Source organism: Salvia hispanica, chromosome 4, assembly GCF_029641045.1.
Source record: "Salvia hispanica isolate PSC_SH4W2 chromosome 4, Shi_PSC_v1, whole genome shotgun sequence".
NCBI lineage: Eukaryota > Viridiplantae > Streptophyta > Magnoliopsida > Lamiales > Lamiaceae > Salvia > Salvia hispanica.
The window spans coordinates 43,032,730-43,049,150 of record NC_142695.1 but is presented as its reverse complement, the minus strand read 5'-3'; the positions used below and the strand labels follow the sequence as shown (position 1 = coordinate 43,049,150).

Sequence of the window (16,421 nt, the reverse complement as noted above, 5' to 3'; positions counted from 1 at the left end):
TCACCCATCCTAGTACTACTCTCGCCCAAGCACGCTTAACTTCGGAGTTCTGATGGGATCCGGTGCATTAGTGCTGGTATGATCGCACCCGTCAATAGCCCCGCACTTTATTCTTTCATAGCGTACGCTCCCGTGCGCAGGTTCTGGTCCCCCACCCTTCAGACGGGCATAACTTTTGATCCGGAAGGAGTTACGGGACCCACAGCATATCACCGCGAAGCTCTCGCCGAGCCCCACGTGCTGAGCTACGGGTACAGCCCGTGGCTACTCCGGGAAGCAAAAAGAGGCCGTTTCGAGCCATTTCGGCCACTTTTAGTTCGCGGCTACTGTTTTTCGGCACGTTTAAGGTTGTGGGACCCGCTCGTCACGGGCTCGTGGGGATTGCCGTACCTTTTTGTCCTCGCGCCCGCCAACCGCTAGTCGAGTTTCGGGCCGCAGCAAGACCAACTGAACGGAAATAGAAAAAAAAAATGAACGCACTCGCAAAAAGGGGTGCAACACGAGGACTTCCCAGGGGGTCACCCATCCTAGTACTACTCTCGCCCAAGCACGCTTAACTTCGGAGTTCTGATGGGATCCGGTGCATTAGTGCTGGTATGATCGCACCCGTCAATAGCCCCGCACTTTATTCTTTCATAGCGTACGCTCCCGTGCGCAGGTTCTGGTCCCCCACCCTTCAGACGGGCATAACTTTTGATCCGGAAGGAGTTACGGGACCCACAGCATATCACCGCGAAGCTCTCGCCGAGCCCCACGTGCTGAGCTACGGGTACAGCCCGTGGCTACTCCGGGAAGCAAAAAGAGGCCGTTTCGAGCCATTTCGGCCACTTTTAGTTCGCGGCTACTGTTTTTCGGCACGTTTAAGGTTGTGGGACCCGCTCGTCACGGGCTCGTGGGGATTGCCGTACCTTTTTGTCCTCGCGCCCGCCAACCGCTAGTCGAGTTTCGGGCCGCAGCAAGACCAACTGAACGGAAATAGAAAAAAAAAATGAACGCACTCGCAAAAAGGGGTGCAACACGAGGACTTCCCAGGGGGTCACCCATCCTAGTACTACTCTCGCCCAAGCACGCTTAACTTCGGAGTTCTGATGGGATCCGGTGCATTAGTGCTGGTATGATCGCACCCGTCAATAGCCCCGCACTTTATTCTTTCATAGCGTACGCTCCCGTGCGCAGGTTCTGGTCCCCCACCCTTCAGACGGGCATAACTTTTGATCCGGAAGGAGTTACGGGACCCACAGCATATCACCGCGAAGCTCTCGCCGAGCCCCACGTGCTGAGCTACGGGTACAGCCCGTGGCTACTCCGGGAAGCAAAAAGAGGCCGTTTCGAGCCATTTCGGCCACTTTTAGTTCGCGGCTACTGTTTTTCGGCACGTTTAAGGTTGTGGGACCCGCTCGTCACGGGCTCGTGGGGATTGCCGTACCTTTTTGTCCTCGCGCCCGCCAACCGCTAGTCGAGTTTCGGGCCGCAGCAAGACCAACTGAACGGAAATAGAAAAAAAAAATGAACGCACTCGCAAAAAGGGGTGCAACACGAGGACTTCCCAGGGGGTCACCCATCCTAGTACTACTCTCGCCCAAGCACGCTTAACTTCGGAGTTCTGATGGGATCCGGTGCATTAGTGCTGGTATGATCGCACCCGTCAATAGCCCCGCACTTTATTCTTTCATAGCGTACGCTCCCGTGCGCAGGTTCTGGTCCCCCACCCTTCAGACGGGCATAACTTTTGATCCGGAAGGAGTTACGGGACCCACAGCATATCACCGCGAAGCTCTCGCCGAGCCCCACGTGCTGAGCTACGGGTACAGCCCGTGGCTACTCCGGGAAGCAAAAAGAGGCCGTTTCGAGCCATTTCGGCCACTTTTAGTTCGCGGCTACTGTTTTTCGGCACGTTTAAGGTTGTGGGACCCGCTCGTCACGGGCTCGTGGGGATTGCCGTACCTTTTTGTCCTCGCGCCCGCCAACCGCTAGTCGAGTTTCGGGCCGCAGCAAGACCAACTGAACGGAAATAGAAAAAAAAAATGAACGCACTCGCAAAAAGGGGTGCAACACGAGGACTTCCCAGGGGGTCACCCATCCTAGTACTACTCTCGCCCAAGCACGCTTAACTTCGGAGTTCTGATGGGATCCGGTGCATTAGTGCTGGTATGATCGCACCCGTCAATAGCCCCGCACTTTATTCTTTCATAGCGTACGCTCCCGTGCGCAGGTTCTGGTCCCCCACCCTTCAGACGGGCATAACTTTTGATCCGGAAGGAGTTACGGGACCCACAGCATATCACCGCGAAGCTCTCGCCGAGCCCCACGTGCTGAGCTACGGGTACAGCCCGTGGCTACTCCGGGAAGCAAAAAGAGGCCGTTTCGAGCCATTTCGGCCACTTTTAGTTCGCGGCTACTGTTTTTCGGCACGTTTAAGGTTGTGGGACCCGCTCGTCACGGGCTCGTGGGGATTGCCGTACCTTTTTGTCCTCGCGCCCGCCAACCGCTAGTCGAGTTTCGGGCCGCAGCAAGACCAACTGAACGGAAATAGAAAAAAAAAATGAACGCACTCGCAAAAAGGGGTGCAACACGAGGACTTCCCAGGGGGTCACCCATCCTAGTACTACTCTCGCCCAAGCACGCTTAACTTCGGAGTTCTGATGGGATCCGGTGCATTAGTGCTGGTATGATCGCACCCGTCAATAGCCCCGCACTTTATTCTTTCATAGCGTACGCTCCCGTGCGCAGGTTCTGGTCCCCCACCCTTCAGACGGGCATAACTTTTGATCCGGAAGGAGTTACGGGACCCACAGCATATCACCGCGAAGCTCTCGCCGAGCCCCACGTGCTGAGCTACGGGTACAGCCCGTGGCTACTCCGGGAAGCAAAAAGAGGCCGTTTCGAGCCATTTCGGCCACTTTTAGTTCGCGGCTACTGTTTTTCGGCACGTTTAAGGTTGTGGGACCCGCTCGTCACGGGCTCGTGGGGATTGCCGTACCTTTTTGTCCTCGCGCCCGCCAACCGCTAGTCGAGTTTCGGGCCGCAGCAAGACCAACTGAACGGAAATAGAAAAAAAAAATGAACGCACTCGCAAAAAGGGGTGCAACACGAGGACTTCCCAGGGGGTCACCCATCCTAGTACTACTCTCGCCCAAGCACGCTTAACTTCGGAGTTCTGATGGGATCCGGTGCATTAGTGCTGGTATGATCGCACCCGTCAATAGCCCCGCACTTTATTCTTTCATAGCGTACGCTCCCGTGCGCAGGTTCTGGTCCCCCACCCTTCAGACGGGCATAACTTTTGATCCGGAAGGAGTTACGGGACCCACAGCATATCACCGCGAAGCTCTCGCCGAGCCCCACGTGCTGAGCTACGGGTACAGCCCGTGGCTACTCCGGGAAGCAAAAAGAGGCCGTTTCGAGCCATTTCGGCCACTTTTAGTTCGCGGCTACTGTTTTTCGGCACGTTTAAGGTTGTGGGACCCGCTCGTCACGGGCTCGTGGGGATTGCCGTACCTTTTTGTCCTCGCGCCCGCCAACCGCTAGTCGAGTTTCGGGCCGCAGCAAGACCAACTGAACGGAAATAGAAAAAAAAAATGAACGCACTCGCAAAAAGGGGTGCAACACGAGGACTTCCCAGGGGGTCACCCATCCTAGTACTACTCTCGCCCAAGCACGCTTAACTTCGGAGTTCTGATGGGATCCGGTGCATTAGTGCTGGTATGATCGCACCCGTCAATAGCCCCGCACTTTATTCTTTCATAGCGTACGCTCCCGTGCGCAGGTTCTGGTCCCCCACCCTTCAGACGGGCATAACTTTTGATCCGGAAGGAGTTACGGGACCCACAGCATATCACCGCGAAGCTCTCGCCGAGCCCCACGTGCTGAGCTACGGGTACAGCCCGTGGCTACTCCGGGAAGCAAAAAGAGGCCGTTTCGAGCCATTTCGGCCACTTTTAGTTCGCGGCTACTGTTTTTCGGCACGTTTAAGGTTGTGGGACCCGCTCGTCACGGGCTCGTGGGGATTGCCGTACCTTTTTGTCCTCGCGCCCGCCAACCGCTAGTCGAGTTTCGGGCCGCAGCAAGACCAACTGAACGGAAATAGAAAAAAAAAATGAACGCACTCGCAAAAAGGGGTGCAACACGAGGACTTCCCAGGGGGTCACCCATCCTAGTACTACTCTCTCGCCCAAGCACGCTTAACTTCGGAGTTCTGATGGGATCCGGTGCATTAGTGCTGGTATGATCGCACCCGTCAATAGCCCCGCACTTTATTCTTTCATAGCGTACGCTCCCGTGCGCAGGTTCTGGTCCCCCACCCTTCAGACGGGCATAACTTTTGATCCGGAAGGAGTTACGGGACCCACAGCATATCACCGCGAAGCTCTCGCCGAGCCCCACGTGCTGAGCTACGGGTACAGCCCGTGGCTACTCCGGGAAGCAAAAAGAGGCCGTTTCGAGCCATTTCGGCCACTTTTAGTTCGCGGCTACTGTTTTTCGGCACGTTTAAGGTTGTGGGACCCGCTCGTCACGGGCTCGTGGGGATTGCCGTACCTTTTTGTCCTCGCGCCCGCCAACCGCTAGTCGAGTTTCGGGCCGCAGCAAGACCAACTGAACGGAAATAGAAAAAAAAAATGAACGCACTCGCAAAAAGGGGTGCAACACGAGGACTTCCCAGGGGGTCACCCATCCTAGTACTACTCTCGCCCAAGCACGCTTAACTTCGGAGTTCTGATGGGATCCGGTGCATTAGTGCTGGTATGATCGCACCCGTCAATAGCCCCGCACTTTATTCTTTCATAGCGTACGCTCCCGTGCGCAGGTTCTGGTCCCCCACCCTTCAGACGGGCATAACTTTTGATCCGGAAGGAGTTACGGGACCCACAGCATATCACCGCGAAGCTCTCGCCGAGCCCCACGTGCTGAGCTACGGGTACAGCCCGTGGCTACTCCGGGAAGCAAAAAGAGGCCGTTTCGAGCCATTTCGGCCACTTTTAGTTCGCGGCTACTGTTTTTCGGCACGTTTAAGGTTGTGGGACCCGCTCGTCACGGGCTCGTGGGGATTGCCGTACCTTTTTGTCCTCGCGCCCGCCAACCGCTAGTCGAGTTTCGGGCCGCAGCAAGACCAACTGAACGGAAATAGAAAAAAAAAATGAACGCACTCGCAAAAAGGGGTGCAACACGAGGACTTCCCAGGGGGTCACCCATCCTAGTACTACTCTCGCCCAAGCACGCTTAACTTCGGAGTTCTGATGGGATCCGGTGCATTAGTGCTGGTATGATCGCACCCGTCAATAGCCCCGCACTTTATTCTTTCATAGCGTACGCTCCCGTGCGCAGGTTCTGGTCCCCCACCCTTCAGACGGGCATAACTTTTGATCCGGAAGGAGTTACGGGACCCACAGCATATCACCGCGAAGCTCTCGCCGAGCCCCACGTGCTGAGCTACGGGTACAGCCCGTGGCTACTCCGGGAAGCAAAAAGAGGCCGTTTCGAGCCATTTCGGCCACTTTTAGTTCGCGGCTACTGTTTTTCGGCACGTTTAAGGTTGTGGGACCCGCTCGTCACGGGCTCGTGGGGATTGCCGTACCTTTTTGTCCTCGCGCCCGCCAACCGCTAGTCGAGTTTCGGGCCGCAGCAAGACCAACTGAACGGAAATAGAAAAAAAAAATGAACGCACTCGCAAAAAGGGGTGCAACACGAGGACTTCCCAGGGGGTCACCCATCCTAGTACTACTCTCGCCCAAGCACGCTTAACTTCGGAGTTCTGATGGGATCCGGTGCATTAGTGCTGGTATGATCGCACCCGTCAATAGCCCCGCACTTTATTCTTTCATAGCGTACGCTCCCGTGCGCAGGTTCTGGTCCCCCACCCTTCAGACGGGCATAACTTTTGATCCGGAAGGAGTTACGGGACCCACAGCATATCACCGCGAAGCTCTCGCCGAGCCCCACGTGCTGAGCTACGGGTACAGCCCGTGGCTACTCCGGGAAGCAAAAAGAGGCCGTTTCGAGCCATTTCGGCCACTTTTAGTTCGCGGCTACTGTTTTTCGGCACGTTTAAGGTTGTGGGACCCGCTCGTCACGGGCTCGTGGGGATTGCCGTACCTTTTTGTCCTCGCGCCCGCCAACCGCTAGTCGAGTTTCGGGCCGCAGCAAGACCAACTGAACGGAAATAGAAAAAAAAAATGAACGCACTCGCAAAAAGGGGTGCAACACGAGGACTTCCCAGGGGGTCACCCATCCTAGTACTACTCTCGCCCAAGCACGCTTAACTTCGGAGTTCTGATGGGATCCGGTGCATTAGTGCTGGTATGATCGCACCCGTCAATAGCCCCGCACTTTATTCTTTCATAGCGTACGCTCCCGTGCGCAGGTTCTGGTCCCCCACCCTTCAGACGGGCATAACTTTTGATCCGGAAGGAGTTACGGGACCCACAGCATATCACCGCGAAGCTCTCGCCGAGCCCCACGTGCTGAGCTACGGGTACAGCCCGTGGCTACTCCGGGAAGCAAAAAGAGGCCGTTTCGAGCCATTTCGGCCACTTTTAGTTCGCGGCTACTGTTTTTCGGCACGTTTAAGGTTGTGGGACCCGCTCGTCACGGGCTCGTGGGGATTGCCGTACCTTTTTGTCCTCGCGCCCGCCAACCGCTAGTCGAGTTTCGGGCCGCAGCAAGACCAACTGAACGGAAATAGAAAAAAAAAATGAACGCACTCGCAAAAAGGGGTGCAACACGAGGACTTCCCAGGGGGTCACCCATCCTAGTACTACTCTCGCCCAAGCACGCTTAACTTCGGAGTTCTGATGGGATCCGGTGCATTAGTGCTGGTATGATCGCACCCGTCAATAGCCCCGCACTTTATTCTTTCATAGCGTACGCTCCCGTGCGCAGGTTCTGGTCCCCCACCCTTCAGACGGGCATAACTTTTGATCCGGAAGGAGTTACGGGACCCACAGCATATCACCGCGAAGCTCTCGCCGAGCCCCACGTGCTGAGCTACGGGTACAGCCCGTGGCTACTCCGGGAAGCAAAAAGAGGCCGTTTCGAGCCATTTCGGCCACTTTTAGTTCGCGGCTACTGTTTTTCGGCACGTTTAAGGTTGTGGGACCCGCTCGTCACGGGCTCGTGGGGATTGCCGTACCTTTTTGTCCTCGCGCCCGCCAACCGCTAGTCGAGTTTCGGGCCGCAGCAAGACCAACTGAACGGAAATAGAAAAAAAAAATGAACGCACTCGCAAAAAGGGGTGCAACACGAGGACTTCCCAGGGGGTCACCCATCCTAGTACTACTCTCGCCCAAGCACGCTTAACTTCGGAGTTCTGATGGGATCCGGTGCATTAGTGCTGGTATGATCGCACCCGTCAATAGCCCCGCACTTTATTCTTTCATAGCGTACGCTCCCGTGCGCAGGTTCTGGTCCCCCACCCTTCAGACGGGCATAACTTTTGATCCGGAAGGAGTTACGGGACCCACAGCATATCACCGCGAAGCTCTCGCCGAGCCCCACGTGCTGAGCTACGGGTACAGCCCGTGGCTACTCCGGGAAGCAAAAAGAGGCCGTTTCGAGCCATTTCGGCCACTTTTAGTTCGCGGCTACTGTTTTTCGGCACGTTTAAGGTTGTGGGACCCGCTCGTCACGGGCTCGTGGGGATTGCCGTACCTTTTTGTCCTCGCGCCCGCCAACCGCTAGTCGAGTTTCGGGCCGCAGCAAGACCAACTGAACGGAAATAGAAAAAAAAAATGAACGCACTCGCAAAAAGGGGTGCAACACGAGGACTTCCCAGGGGGTCACCCATCCTAGTACTACTCTCGCCCAAGCACGCTTAACTTCGGAGTTCTGATGGGATCCGGTGCATTAGTGCTGGTATGATCGCACCCGTCAATAGCCCCGCACTTTATTCTTTCATAGCGTACGCTCCCGTGCGCAGGTTCTGGTCCCCCACCCTTCAGACGGGCATAACTTTTGATCCGGAAGGAGTTACGGGACCCACAGCATATCACCGCGAAGCTCTCGCCGAGCCCCACGTGCTGAGCTACGGGTACAGCCCGTGGCTACTCCGGGAAGCAAAAAGAGGCCGTTTCGAGCCATTTCGGCCACTTTTAGTTCGCGGCTACTGTTTTTCGGCACGTTTAAGGTTGTGGGACCCGCTCGTCACGGGCTCGTGGGGATTGCCGTACCTTTTTGTCCTCGCGCCCGCCAACCGCTAGTCGAGTTTCGGGCCGCAGCAAGACCAACTGAACGGAAATAGAAAAAAAAAATGAACGCACTCGCAAAAAGGGGTGCAACACGAGGACTTCCCAGGGGGTCACCCATCCTAGTACTACTCTCGCCCAAGCACGCTTAACTTCGGAGTTCTGATGGGATCCGGTGCATTAGTGCTGGTATGATCGCACCCGTCAATAGCCCCGCACTTTATTCTTTCATAGCGTACGCTCCCGTGCGCAGGTTCTGGTCCCCCACCCTTCAGACGGGCATAACTTTTGATCCGGAAGGAGTTACGGGACCCACAGCATATCACCGCGAAGCTCTCGCCGAGCCCCACGTGCTGAGCTACGGGTACAGCCCGTGGCTACTCCGGGAAGCAAAAAGAGGCCGTTTCGAGCCATTTCGGCCACTTTTAGTTCGCGGCTACTGTTTTTCGGCACGTTTAAGGTTGTGGGACCCGCTCGTCACGGGCTCGTGGGGATTGCCGTACCTTTTTGTCCTCGCGCCCGCCAACCGCTAGTCGAGTTTCGGGCCGCAGCAAGACCAACTGAACGGAAATAGAAAAAAAAAATGAACGCACTCGCAAAAAGGGGTGCAACACGAGGACTTCCCAGGGGGTCACCCATCCTAGTACTACTCTCGCCCAAGCACGCTTAACTTCGGAGTTCTGATGGGATCCGGTGCATTAGTGCTGGTATGATCGCACCCGTCAATAGCCCCGCACTTTATTCTTTCATAGCGTACGCTCCCGTGCGCAGGTTCTGGTCCCCCACCCTTCAGACGGGCATAACTTTTGATCCGGAAGGAGTTACGGGACCCACAGCATATCACCGCGAAGCTCTCGCCGAGCCCCACGTGCTGAGCTACGGGTACAGCCCGTGGCTACTCCGGGAAGCAAAAAGAGGCCGTTTCGAGCCATTTCGGCCACTTTTAGTTCGCGGCTACTGTTTTTCGGCACGTTTAAGGTTGTGGGACCCGCTCGTCACGGGCTCGTGGGGATTGCCGTACCTTTTTGTCCTCGCGCCCGCCAACCGCTAGTCGAGTTTCGGGCCGCAGCAAGACCAACTGAACGGAAATAGAAAAAAAAAATGAACGCACTCGCAAAAAGGGGTGCAACACGAGGACTTCCCAGGGGGTCACCCATCCTAGTACTACTCTCGCCCAAGCACGCTTAACTTCGGAGTTCTGATGGGATCCGGTGCATTAGTGCTGGTATGATCGCACCCGTCAATAGCCCCGCACTTTATTCTTTCATAGCGTACGCTCCCGTGCGCAGGTTCTGGTCCCCCACCCTTCAGACGGGCATAACTTTTGATCCGGAAGGAGTTACGGGACCCACAGCATATCACCGCGAAGCTCTCGCCGAGCCCCACGTGCTGAGCTACGGGTACAGCCCGTGGCTACTCCGGGAAGCAAAAAGAGGCCGTTTCGAGCCATTTCGGCCACTTTTAGTTCGCGGCTACTGTTTTTCGGCACGTTTAAGGTTGTGGGACCCGCTCGTCACGGGCTCGTGGGGATTGCCGTACCTTTTTGTCCTCGCGCCCGCCAACCGCTAGTCGAGTTTCGGGCCGCAGCAAGACCAACTGAACGGAAATAGAAAAAAAAAATGAACGCACTCGCAAAAAGGGGTGCAACACGAGGACTTCCCAGGGGGTCACCCATCCTAGTACTACTCTCGCCCAAGCACGCTTAACTTCGGAGTTCTGATGGGATCCGGTGCATTAGTGCTGGTATGATCGCACCCGTCAATAGCCCCGCACTTTATTCTTTCATAGCGTACGCTCCCGTGCGCAGGTTCTGGTCCCCCACCCTTCAGACGGGCATAACTTTTGATCCGGAAGGAGTTACGGGACCCACAGCATATCACCGCGAAGCTCTCGCCGAGCCCCACGTGCTGAGCTACGGGTACAGCCCGTGGCTACTCCGGGAAGCAAAAAGAGGCCGTTTCGAGCCATTTCGGCCACTTTTAGTTCGCGGCTACTGTTTTTCGGCACGTTTAAGGTTGTGGGACCCGCTCGTCACGGGCTCGTGGGGATTGCCGTACCTTTTTGTCCTCGCGCCCGCCAACCGCTAGTCGAGTTTCGGGCCGCAGCAAGACCAACTGAACGGAAATAGAAAAAAAAAATGAACGCACTCGCAAAAAGGGGTGCAACACGAGGACTTCCCAGGGGGTCACCCATCCTAGTACTACTCTCGCCCAAGCACGCTTAACTTCGGAGTTCTGATGGGATCCGGTGCATTAGTGCTGGTATGATCGCACCCGTCAATAGCCCCGCACTTTATTCTTTCATAGCGTACGCTCCCGTGCGCAGGTTCTGGTCCCCCACCCTTCAGACGGGCATAACTTTTGATCCGGAAGGAGTTACGGGACCCACAGCATATCACCGCGAAGCTCTCGCCGAGCCCCACGTGCTGAGCTACGGGTACAGCCCGTGGCTACTCCGGGAAGCAAAAAGAGGCCGTTTCGAGCCATTTCGGCCACTTTTAGTTCGCGGCTACTGTTTTTCGGCACGTTTAAGGTTGTGGGACCCGCTCGTCACGGGCTCGTGGGGATTGCCGTACCTTTTTGTCCTCGCGCCCGCCAACCGCTAGTCGAGTTTCGGGCCGCAGCAAGACCAACTGAACGGAAATAGAAAAAAAAAATGAACGCACTCGCAAAAAGGGGTGCAACACGAGGACTTCCCAGGGGGTCACCCATCCTAGTACTACTCTCGCCCAAGCACGCTTAACTTCGGAGTTCTGATGGGATCCGGTGCATTAGTGCTGGTATGATCGCACCCGTCAATAGCCCCGCACTTTATTCTTTCATAGCGTACGCTCCCGTGCGCAGGTTCTGGTCCCCCACCCTTCAGACGGGCATAACTTTTGATCCGGAAGGAGTTACGGGACCCACAGCATATCACCGCGAAGCTCTCGCCGAGCCCCACGTGCTGAGCTACGGGTACAGCCCGTGGCTACTCCGGGAAGCAAAAAGAGGCCGTTTCGAGCCATTTCGGCCACTTTTAGTTCGCGGCTACTGTTTTTCGGCACGTTTAAGGTTGTGGGACCCGCTCGTCACGGGCTCGTGGGGATTGCCGTACCTTTTTGTCCTCGCGCCCGCCAACCGCTAGTCGAGTTTCGGGCCGCAGCAAGACCAACTGAACGGAAATAGAAAAAAAAAATGAACGCACTCGCAAAAAGGGGTGCAACACGAGGACTTCCCAGGGGGTCACCCATCCTAGTACTACTCTCGCCCAAGCACGCTTAACTTCGGAGTTCTGATGGGATCCGGTGCATTAGTGCTGGTATGATCGCACCCGTCAATAGCCCCGCACTTTATTCTTTCATAGCGTACGCTCCCGTGCGCAGGTTCTGGTCCCCCACCCTTCAGACGGGCATAACTTTTGATCCGGAAGGAGTTACGGGACCCACAGCATATCACCGCGAAGCTCTCGCCGAGCCCCACGTGCTGAGCTACGGGTACAGCCCGTGGCTACTCCGGGAAGCAAAAAGAGGCCGTTTCGAGCCATTTCGGCCACTTTTAGTTCGCGGCTACTGTTTTTCGGCACGTTTAAGGTTGTGGGACCCGCTCGTCACGGGCTCGTGGGGATTGCCGTACCTTTTTGTCCTCGCGCCCGCCAACCGCTAGTCGAGTTTCGGGCCGCAGCAAGACCAACTGAACGGAAATAGAAAAAAAAAATGAACGCACTCGCAAAAAGGGGTGCAACACGAGGACTTCCCAGGGGGTCACCCATCCTAGTACTACTCTCGCCCAAGCACGCTTAACTTCGGAGTTCTGATGGGATCCGGTGCATTAGTGCTGGTATGATCGCACCCGTCAATAGCCCCGCACTTTATTCTTTCATAGCGTACGCTCCCGTGCGCAGGTTCTGGTCCCCCACCCTTCAGACGGGCATAACTTTTGATCCGGAAGGAGTTACGGGACCCACAGCATATCACCGCGAAGCTCTCGCCGAGCCCCACGTGCTGAGCTACGGGTACAGCCCGTGGCTACTCCGGGAAGCAAAAAGAGGCCGTTTCGAGCCATTTCGGCCACTTTTAGTTCGCGGCTACTGTTTTTTCGGCACGTTTAAGGTTGTGGGACCCGCTCGTCACGGGCTCGTGGGGATTGCCGTACCTTTTTGTCCTCGCGCCCGCCAACCGCTAGTCGAGTTTCGGGCCGCAGCAAGACCAACTGAACGGAAATAGAAAAAAAAAATGAACGCACTCGCAAAAAGGGGTGCAACACGAGGACTTCCCAGGGGGTCACCCATCCTAGTACTACTCTCGCCCAAGCACGCTTAACTTCGGAGTTCTGATGGGATCCGGTGCATTAGTGCTGGTATGATCGCACCCGTCAATAGCCCCGCACTTTATTCTTTCATAGCGTACGCTCCCGTGCGCAGGTTCTGGTCCCCCACCCTTCAGACGGGCATAACTTTTGATCCGGAAGGAGTTACGGGACCCACAGCATATCACCGCGAAGCTCTCGCCGAGCCCCACGTGCTGAGCTACGGGTACAGCCCGTGGCTACTCCGGGAAGCAAAAAGAGGCCGTTTCGAGCCATTTCGGCCACTTTTAGTTCGCGGCTACTGTTTTTTCGGCACGTTTAAGGTTGTGGGACCCGCTCGTCACGGGCTCGTGGGGATTGCCGTACCTTTTTGTCCTCGCGCCCGCCAACCGCTAGTCGAGTTTCGGGCCGCAGCAAGACCAACTGAACGGAAATAGAAAAAAAAAATGAACGCACTCGCAAAAAGGGGTGCAACACGAGGACTTCCCAGGGGGTCACCCATCCTAGTACTACTCTCGCCCAAGCACGCTTAACTTCGGAGTTCTGATGGGATCCGGTGCATTAGTGCTGGTATGATCGCACCCGTCAATAGCCCCGCACTTTATTCTTTCATAGCGTACGCTCCCGTGCGCAGGTTCTGGTCCCCCACCCTTCAGACGGGCATAACTTTTGATCCGGAAGGAGTTACGGGACCCACAGCATATCACCGCGAAGCTCTCGCCGAGCCCCACGTGCTGAGCTACGGGTACAGCCCGTGGCTACTCCGGGAAGCAAAAAGAGGCCGTTTCGAGCCATTTCGGCCACTTTTAGTTCGCGGCTACTGTTTTTCGGCACGTTTAAGGTTGTGGGACCCGCTCGTCACGGGCTCGTGGGGATTGCCGTACCTTTTTGTCCTCGCGCCCGCCAACCGCTAGTCGAGTTTCGGGCCGCAGCAAGACCAACTGAACGGAAATAGAAAAAAAAAATGAACGCACTCGCAAAAAGGGGTGCAACACGAGGACTTCCCAGGGGGTCACCCATCCTAGTACTACTCTCGCCCAAGCACGCTTAACTTCGGAGTTCTGATGGGATCCGGTGCATTAGTGCTGGTATGATCGCACCCGTCAATAGCCCCGCACTTTATTCTTTCATAGCGTACGCTCCCGTGCGCAGGTTCTGGTCCCCCACCCTTCAGACGGGCATAACTTTTGATCCGGAAGGAGTTACGGGACCCACAGCATATCACCGCGAAGCTCTCGCCGAGCCCCACGTGCTGAGCTACGGGTACAGCCCGTGGCTACTCCGGGAAGCAAAAAGAGGCCGTTTCGAGCCATTTCGGCCACTTTTAGTTCGCGGCTACTGTTTTTCGGCACGTTTAAGGTTGTGGGACCCGCTCGTCACGGGCTCGTGGGGATTGCCGTACCTTTTTGTCCTCGCGCCCGCCAACCGCTAGTCGAGTTTCGGGCCGCAGCAAGACCAACTGAACGGAAATAGAAAAAAAAAATGAACGCACTCGCAAAAAGGGGTGCAACACGAGGACTTCCCAGGGGGTCACCCATCCTAGTACTACTCTCGCCCAAGCACGCTTAACTTCGGAGTTCTGATGGGATCCGGTGCATTAGTGCTGGTATGATCGCACCCGTCAATAGCCCCGCACTTTATTCTTTCATAGCGTACGCTCCCGTGCGCAGGTTCTGGTCCCCCACCCTTCAGACGGGCATAACTTTTGATCCGGAAGGAGTTACGGGACCCACAGCATATCACCGCGAAGCTCTCGCCGAGCCCCACGTGCTGAGCTACGGGTACAGCCCGTGGCTACTCCGGGAAGCAAAAAGAGGCCGTTTCGAGCCATTTCGGCCACTTTTAGTTCGCGGCTACTGTTTTTTCGGCACGTTTAAGGTTGTGGGACCCGCTCGTCACGGGCTCGTGGGGATTGCCGTACCTTTTTGTCCTCGCGCCCGCCAACCGCTAGTCGAGTTTCGGGCCGCAGCAAGACCAACTGAACGGAAATAGAAAAAAAAAATGAACGCACTCGCAAAAAGGGGTGCAACACGAGGACTTCCCAGGGGGTCACCCATCCTAGTACTACTCTCGCCCAAGCACGCTTAACTTCGGAGTTCTGATGGGATCCGGTGCATTAGTGCTGGTATGATCGCACCCGTCAATAGCCCCGCACTTTATTCTTTCATAGCGTACGCTCCCGTGCGCAGGTTCTGGTCCCCCACCCTTCAGACGGGCATAACTTTTGATCCGGAAGGAGTTACGGGACCCACAGCATATCACCGCGAAGCTCTCGCCGAGCCCCACGTGCTGAGCTACGGGTACAGCCCGTGGCTACTCCGGGAAGCAAAAAGAGGCCGTTTCGAGCCATTTCGGCCACTTTTAGTTCGCGGCTACTGTTTTTCGGCACGTTTAAGGTTGTGGGACCCGCTCGTCACGGGCTCGTGGGGATTGCCGTACCTTTTTGTCCTCGCGCCCGCCAACCGCTAGTCGAGTTTCGGGCCGCAGCAAGACCAACTGAACGGAAATAGAAAAAAAAAATGAACGCACTCGCAAAAAGGGGTGCAACACGAGGACTTCCCAGGGGGTCACCCATCCTAGTACTACTCTCGCCCAAGCACGCTTAACTTCGGAGTTCTGATGGGATCCGGTGCATTAGTGCTGGTATGATCGCACCCGTCAATAGCCCCGCACTTTATTCTTTCATAGCGTACGCTCCCGTGCGCAGGTTCTGGTCCCCCACCCTTCAGACGGGCATAACTTTTGATCCGGAAGGAGTTACGGGACCCACAGCATATCACCGCGAAGCTCTCGCCGAGCCCCACGTGCTGAGCTACGGGTACAGCCCGTGGCTACTCCGGGAAGCAAAAAGAGGCCGTTTCGAGCCATTTCGGCCACTTTTAGTTCGCGGCTACTGTTTTTTCGGCACGTTTAAGGTTGTGGGACCCGCTCGTCACGGGCTCGTGGGGATTGCCGTACCTTTTTGTCCTCGCGCCCGCCAACCGCTAGTCGAGTTTCGGGCCGCAGCAAGACCAACTGAACGGAAATAGAAAAAAAAAATGAACGCACTCGCAAAAAGGGGTGCAACACGAGGACTTCCCAGGGGGTCACCCATCCTAGTACTACTCTCGCCCAAGCACGCTTAACTTCGGAGTTCTGATGGGATCCGGTGCATTAGTGCTGGTATGATCGCACCCGTCAATAGCCCCGCACTTTATTCTTTCATAGCGTACGCTCCCGTGCGCAGGTTCTGGTCCCCCACCCTTCAGACGGGCATAACTTTTGATCCGGAAGGAGTTACGGGACCCACAGCATATCACCGCGAAGCTCTCGCCGAGCCCCACGTGCTGAGCTACGGGTACAGCCCGTGGCTACTCCGGGAAGCAAAAAGAGGCCGTTTCGAGCCATTTCGGCCACTTTTAGTTCGCGGCTACTGTTTTTTCGGCACGTTTAAGGTTGTGGGACCCGCTCGTCACGGGCTCGTGGGGATTGCCGTACCTTTTTGTCCTCGCGCCCGCCAACCGCTAGTCGAGTTTCGGGCCGCAGCAAGACCAACTGAACGGAAATAGAAAAAAAAAATGAACGCACTCGCAAAAAGGGGTGCAACACGAGGACTTCCCAGGGGGTCACCCATCCTAGTACTACTCTCGCCCAAGCACGCTTAACTTCGGAGTTCTGATGGGATCCGGTGCATTAGTGCTGATCGCACCCGTCAATAGCCCCGCACTTTATTCTTTCATAGCGTACGCTCCCGTGCGCAGGTTCTGGTCCCCCACCCTTCAGACGGGCATAACTTTTGATCCGGAAGGAGTTACGGGACCCACAGCATATCACCGCGAAGCTCTCGCCGAGCCCCACGTGCTGAGCTACGGGTACAGCCCGTGGCTACTCCGGGAAGCAAAAAGAGGCCGTTTCGAGCCATTTCGGCCACTTTTAGTTCGCGGCTACTGTTTTTCGGCACGTTTAAGGTTGTGGGACCCGC

General features: G+C 56.2%; 30 non-coding genes and 1 pseudogene across 30 annotated transcripts; all 31 read right to left on the bottom strand.

Moving 5' to 3' along the window:
- Positions 1–489: 489 nt before the first annotated feature.
- LOC148929107 (5S ribosomal RNA) lies at positions 490–608 on the bottom strand. Its single transcript, XR_016129903.1, has one exon. It is a non-coding gene; the product is annotated as a 5S ribosomal RNA (ribosomal RNA).
- Positions 609–1,007: 399 nt separating this feature from the next.
- LOC148929106 (5S ribosomal RNA) lies at positions 1,008–1,126 on the bottom strand. Its single transcript, XR_016129902.1, has one exon. It is a non-coding gene; the product is annotated as a 5S ribosomal RNA (ribosomal RNA).
- Positions 1,127–1,525: 399 nt separating this feature from the next.
- LOC148929105 (5S ribosomal RNA) lies at positions 1,526–1,644 on the bottom strand. The gene has a single exon (XR_016129901.1). It is a non-coding gene; the product is annotated as a 5S ribosomal RNA (ribosomal RNA).
- Positions 1,645–2,043: 399 nt separating this feature from the next.
- LOC148929104 (5S ribosomal RNA) lies at positions 2,044–2,162 on the bottom strand. Its single transcript, XR_016129900.1, has one exon. It is a non-coding gene; the product is annotated as a 5S ribosomal RNA (ribosomal RNA).
- A 399-nt stretch (positions 2,163–2,561) lies between these two features.
- On the bottom strand, positions 2,562–2,680 carry LOC148929103 (5S ribosomal RNA). The gene has a single exon (XR_016129899.1). It is a non-coding gene; the product is annotated as a 5S ribosomal RNA (ribosomal RNA).
- Positions 2,681–3,079: 399 nt separating this feature from the next.
- LOC148929102 (5S ribosomal RNA) lies at positions 3,080–3,198 on the bottom strand. The gene has a single exon (XR_016129898.1). It is a non-coding gene; the product is annotated as a 5S ribosomal RNA (ribosomal RNA).
- Positions 3,199–3,597: 399 nt separating this feature from the next.
- LOC148929101 (5S ribosomal RNA) lies at positions 3,598–3,716 on the bottom strand. Its single transcript, XR_016129897.1, has one exon. It is a non-coding gene; the product is annotated as a 5S ribosomal RNA (ribosomal RNA).
- Positions 3,717–4,115: 399 nt separating this feature from the next.
- On the bottom strand, positions 4,116–4,236 carry LOC148929100 (5S ribosomal RNA). Its single transcript, XR_016130114.1, has one exon. It is a non-coding gene; the product is annotated as a 5S ribosomal RNA (ribosomal RNA).
- A 399-nt stretch (positions 4,237–4,635) lies between these two features.
- On the bottom strand, positions 4,636–4,754 carry LOC148929099 (5S ribosomal RNA). The gene has a single exon (XR_016129896.1). It is a non-coding gene; the product is annotated as a 5S ribosomal RNA (ribosomal RNA).
- A 399-nt stretch (positions 4,755–5,153) lies between these two features.
- On the bottom strand, positions 5,154–5,272 carry LOC148929098 (5S ribosomal RNA). The gene has a single exon (XR_016129895.1). It is a non-coding gene; the product is annotated as a 5S ribosomal RNA (ribosomal RNA).
- Positions 5,273–5,671: 399 nt separating this feature from the next.
- LOC148929097 (5S ribosomal RNA) lies at positions 5,672–5,790 on the bottom strand. Its single transcript, XR_016129894.1, has one exon. It is a non-coding gene; the product is annotated as a 5S ribosomal RNA (ribosomal RNA).
- A 399-nt stretch (positions 5,791–6,189) lies between these two features.
- On the bottom strand, positions 6,190–6,308 carry LOC148929096 (5S ribosomal RNA). Its single transcript, XR_016129893.1, has one exon. It is a non-coding gene; the product is annotated as a 5S ribosomal RNA (ribosomal RNA).
- A 399-nt stretch (positions 6,309–6,707) lies between these two features.
- Positions 6,708–6,826, bottom strand: LOC148929095 (5S ribosomal RNA). The gene has a single exon (XR_016129892.1). It is a non-coding gene; the product is annotated as a 5S ribosomal RNA (ribosomal RNA).
- Positions 6,827–7,225: 399 nt separating this feature from the next.
- LOC148929094 (5S ribosomal RNA) lies at positions 7,226–7,344 on the bottom strand. The gene has a single exon (XR_016129891.1). It is a non-coding gene; the product is annotated as a 5S ribosomal RNA (ribosomal RNA).
- Positions 7,345–7,743: 399 nt separating this feature from the next.
- LOC148929093 (5S ribosomal RNA) lies at positions 7,744–7,862 on the bottom strand. The gene has a single exon (XR_016129890.1). It is a non-coding gene; the product is annotated as a 5S ribosomal RNA (ribosomal RNA).
- Positions 7,863–8,261: 399 nt separating this feature from the next.
- On the bottom strand, positions 8,262–8,380 carry LOC148929092 (5S ribosomal RNA). The gene has a single exon (XR_016129889.1). It is a non-coding gene; the product is annotated as a 5S ribosomal RNA (ribosomal RNA).
- Positions 8,381–8,779: 399 nt separating this feature from the next.
- On the bottom strand, positions 8,780–8,898 carry LOC148929091 (5S ribosomal RNA). Its single transcript, XR_016129888.1, has one exon. It is a non-coding gene; the product is annotated as a 5S ribosomal RNA (ribosomal RNA).
- Positions 8,899–9,297: 399 nt separating this feature from the next.
- On the bottom strand, positions 9,298–9,416 carry LOC148929090 (5S ribosomal RNA). Its single transcript, XR_016129887.1, has one exon. It is a non-coding gene; the product is annotated as a 5S ribosomal RNA (ribosomal RNA).
- A 399-nt stretch (positions 9,417–9,815) lies between these two features.
- LOC148929089 (5S ribosomal RNA) lies at positions 9,816–9,934 on the bottom strand. The gene has a single exon (XR_016129886.1). It is a non-coding gene; the product is annotated as a 5S ribosomal RNA (ribosomal RNA).
- Positions 9,935–10,333: 399 nt separating this feature from the next.
- LOC148929088 (5S ribosomal RNA) lies at positions 10,334–10,452 on the bottom strand. The gene has a single exon (XR_016129885.1). It is a non-coding gene; the product is annotated as a 5S ribosomal RNA (ribosomal RNA).
- Positions 10,453–10,851: 399 nt separating this feature from the next.
- LOC148929087 (5S ribosomal RNA) lies at positions 10,852–10,970 on the bottom strand. Its single transcript, XR_016129884.1, has one exon. It is a non-coding gene; the product is annotated as a 5S ribosomal RNA (ribosomal RNA).
- Positions 10,971–11,369: 399 nt separating this feature from the next.
- Positions 11,370–11,488, bottom strand: LOC148929086 (5S ribosomal RNA). The gene has a single exon (XR_016129883.1). It is a non-coding gene; the product is annotated as a 5S ribosomal RNA (ribosomal RNA).
- A 399-nt stretch (positions 11,489–11,887) lies between these two features.
- Positions 11,888–12,006, bottom strand: LOC148929085 (5S ribosomal RNA). Its single transcript, XR_016129882.1, has one exon. It is a non-coding gene; the product is annotated as a 5S ribosomal RNA (ribosomal RNA).
- Positions 12,007–12,406: 400 nt separating this feature from the next.
- Positions 12,407–12,525, bottom strand: LOC148929084 (5S ribosomal RNA). The gene has a single exon (XR_016129881.1). It is a non-coding gene; the product is annotated as a 5S ribosomal RNA (ribosomal RNA).
- A 400-nt stretch (positions 12,526–12,925) lies between these two features.
- Positions 12,926–13,044, bottom strand: LOC148929083 (5S ribosomal RNA). Its single transcript, XR_016129880.1, has one exon. It is a non-coding gene; the product is annotated as a 5S ribosomal RNA (ribosomal RNA).
- Positions 13,045–13,443: 399 nt separating this feature from the next.
- Positions 13,444–13,562, bottom strand: LOC148929082 (5S ribosomal RNA). Its single transcript, XR_016129879.1, has one exon. It is a non-coding gene; the product is annotated as a 5S ribosomal RNA (ribosomal RNA).
- A 399-nt stretch (positions 13,563–13,961) lies between these two features.
- LOC148929081 (5S ribosomal RNA) lies at positions 13,962–14,080 on the bottom strand. The gene has a single exon (XR_016129878.1). It is a non-coding gene; the product is annotated as a 5S ribosomal RNA (ribosomal RNA).
- A 400-nt stretch (positions 14,081–14,480) lies between these two features.
- Positions 14,481–14,599, bottom strand: LOC148929080 (5S ribosomal RNA). Its single transcript, XR_016129877.1, has one exon. It is a non-coding gene; the product is annotated as a 5S ribosomal RNA (ribosomal RNA).
- A 399-nt stretch (positions 14,600–14,998) lies between these two features.
- Positions 14,999–15,117, bottom strand: LOC148929079 (5S ribosomal RNA). The gene has a single exon (XR_016129876.1). It is a non-coding gene; the product is annotated as a 5S ribosomal RNA (ribosomal RNA).
- A 400-nt stretch (positions 15,118–15,517) lies between these two features.
- On the bottom strand, positions 15,518–15,636 carry LOC148929078 (5S ribosomal RNA). The gene has a single exon (XR_016129875.1). It is a non-coding gene; the product is annotated as a 5S ribosomal RNA (ribosomal RNA).
- A 400-nt stretch (positions 15,637–16,036) lies between these two features.
- LOC148929077 (5S ribosomal RNA) lies at positions 16,037–16,150 on the bottom strand (annotated as a pseudogene).
- Positions 16,151–16,421: the final 271 nt, after the last annotated feature.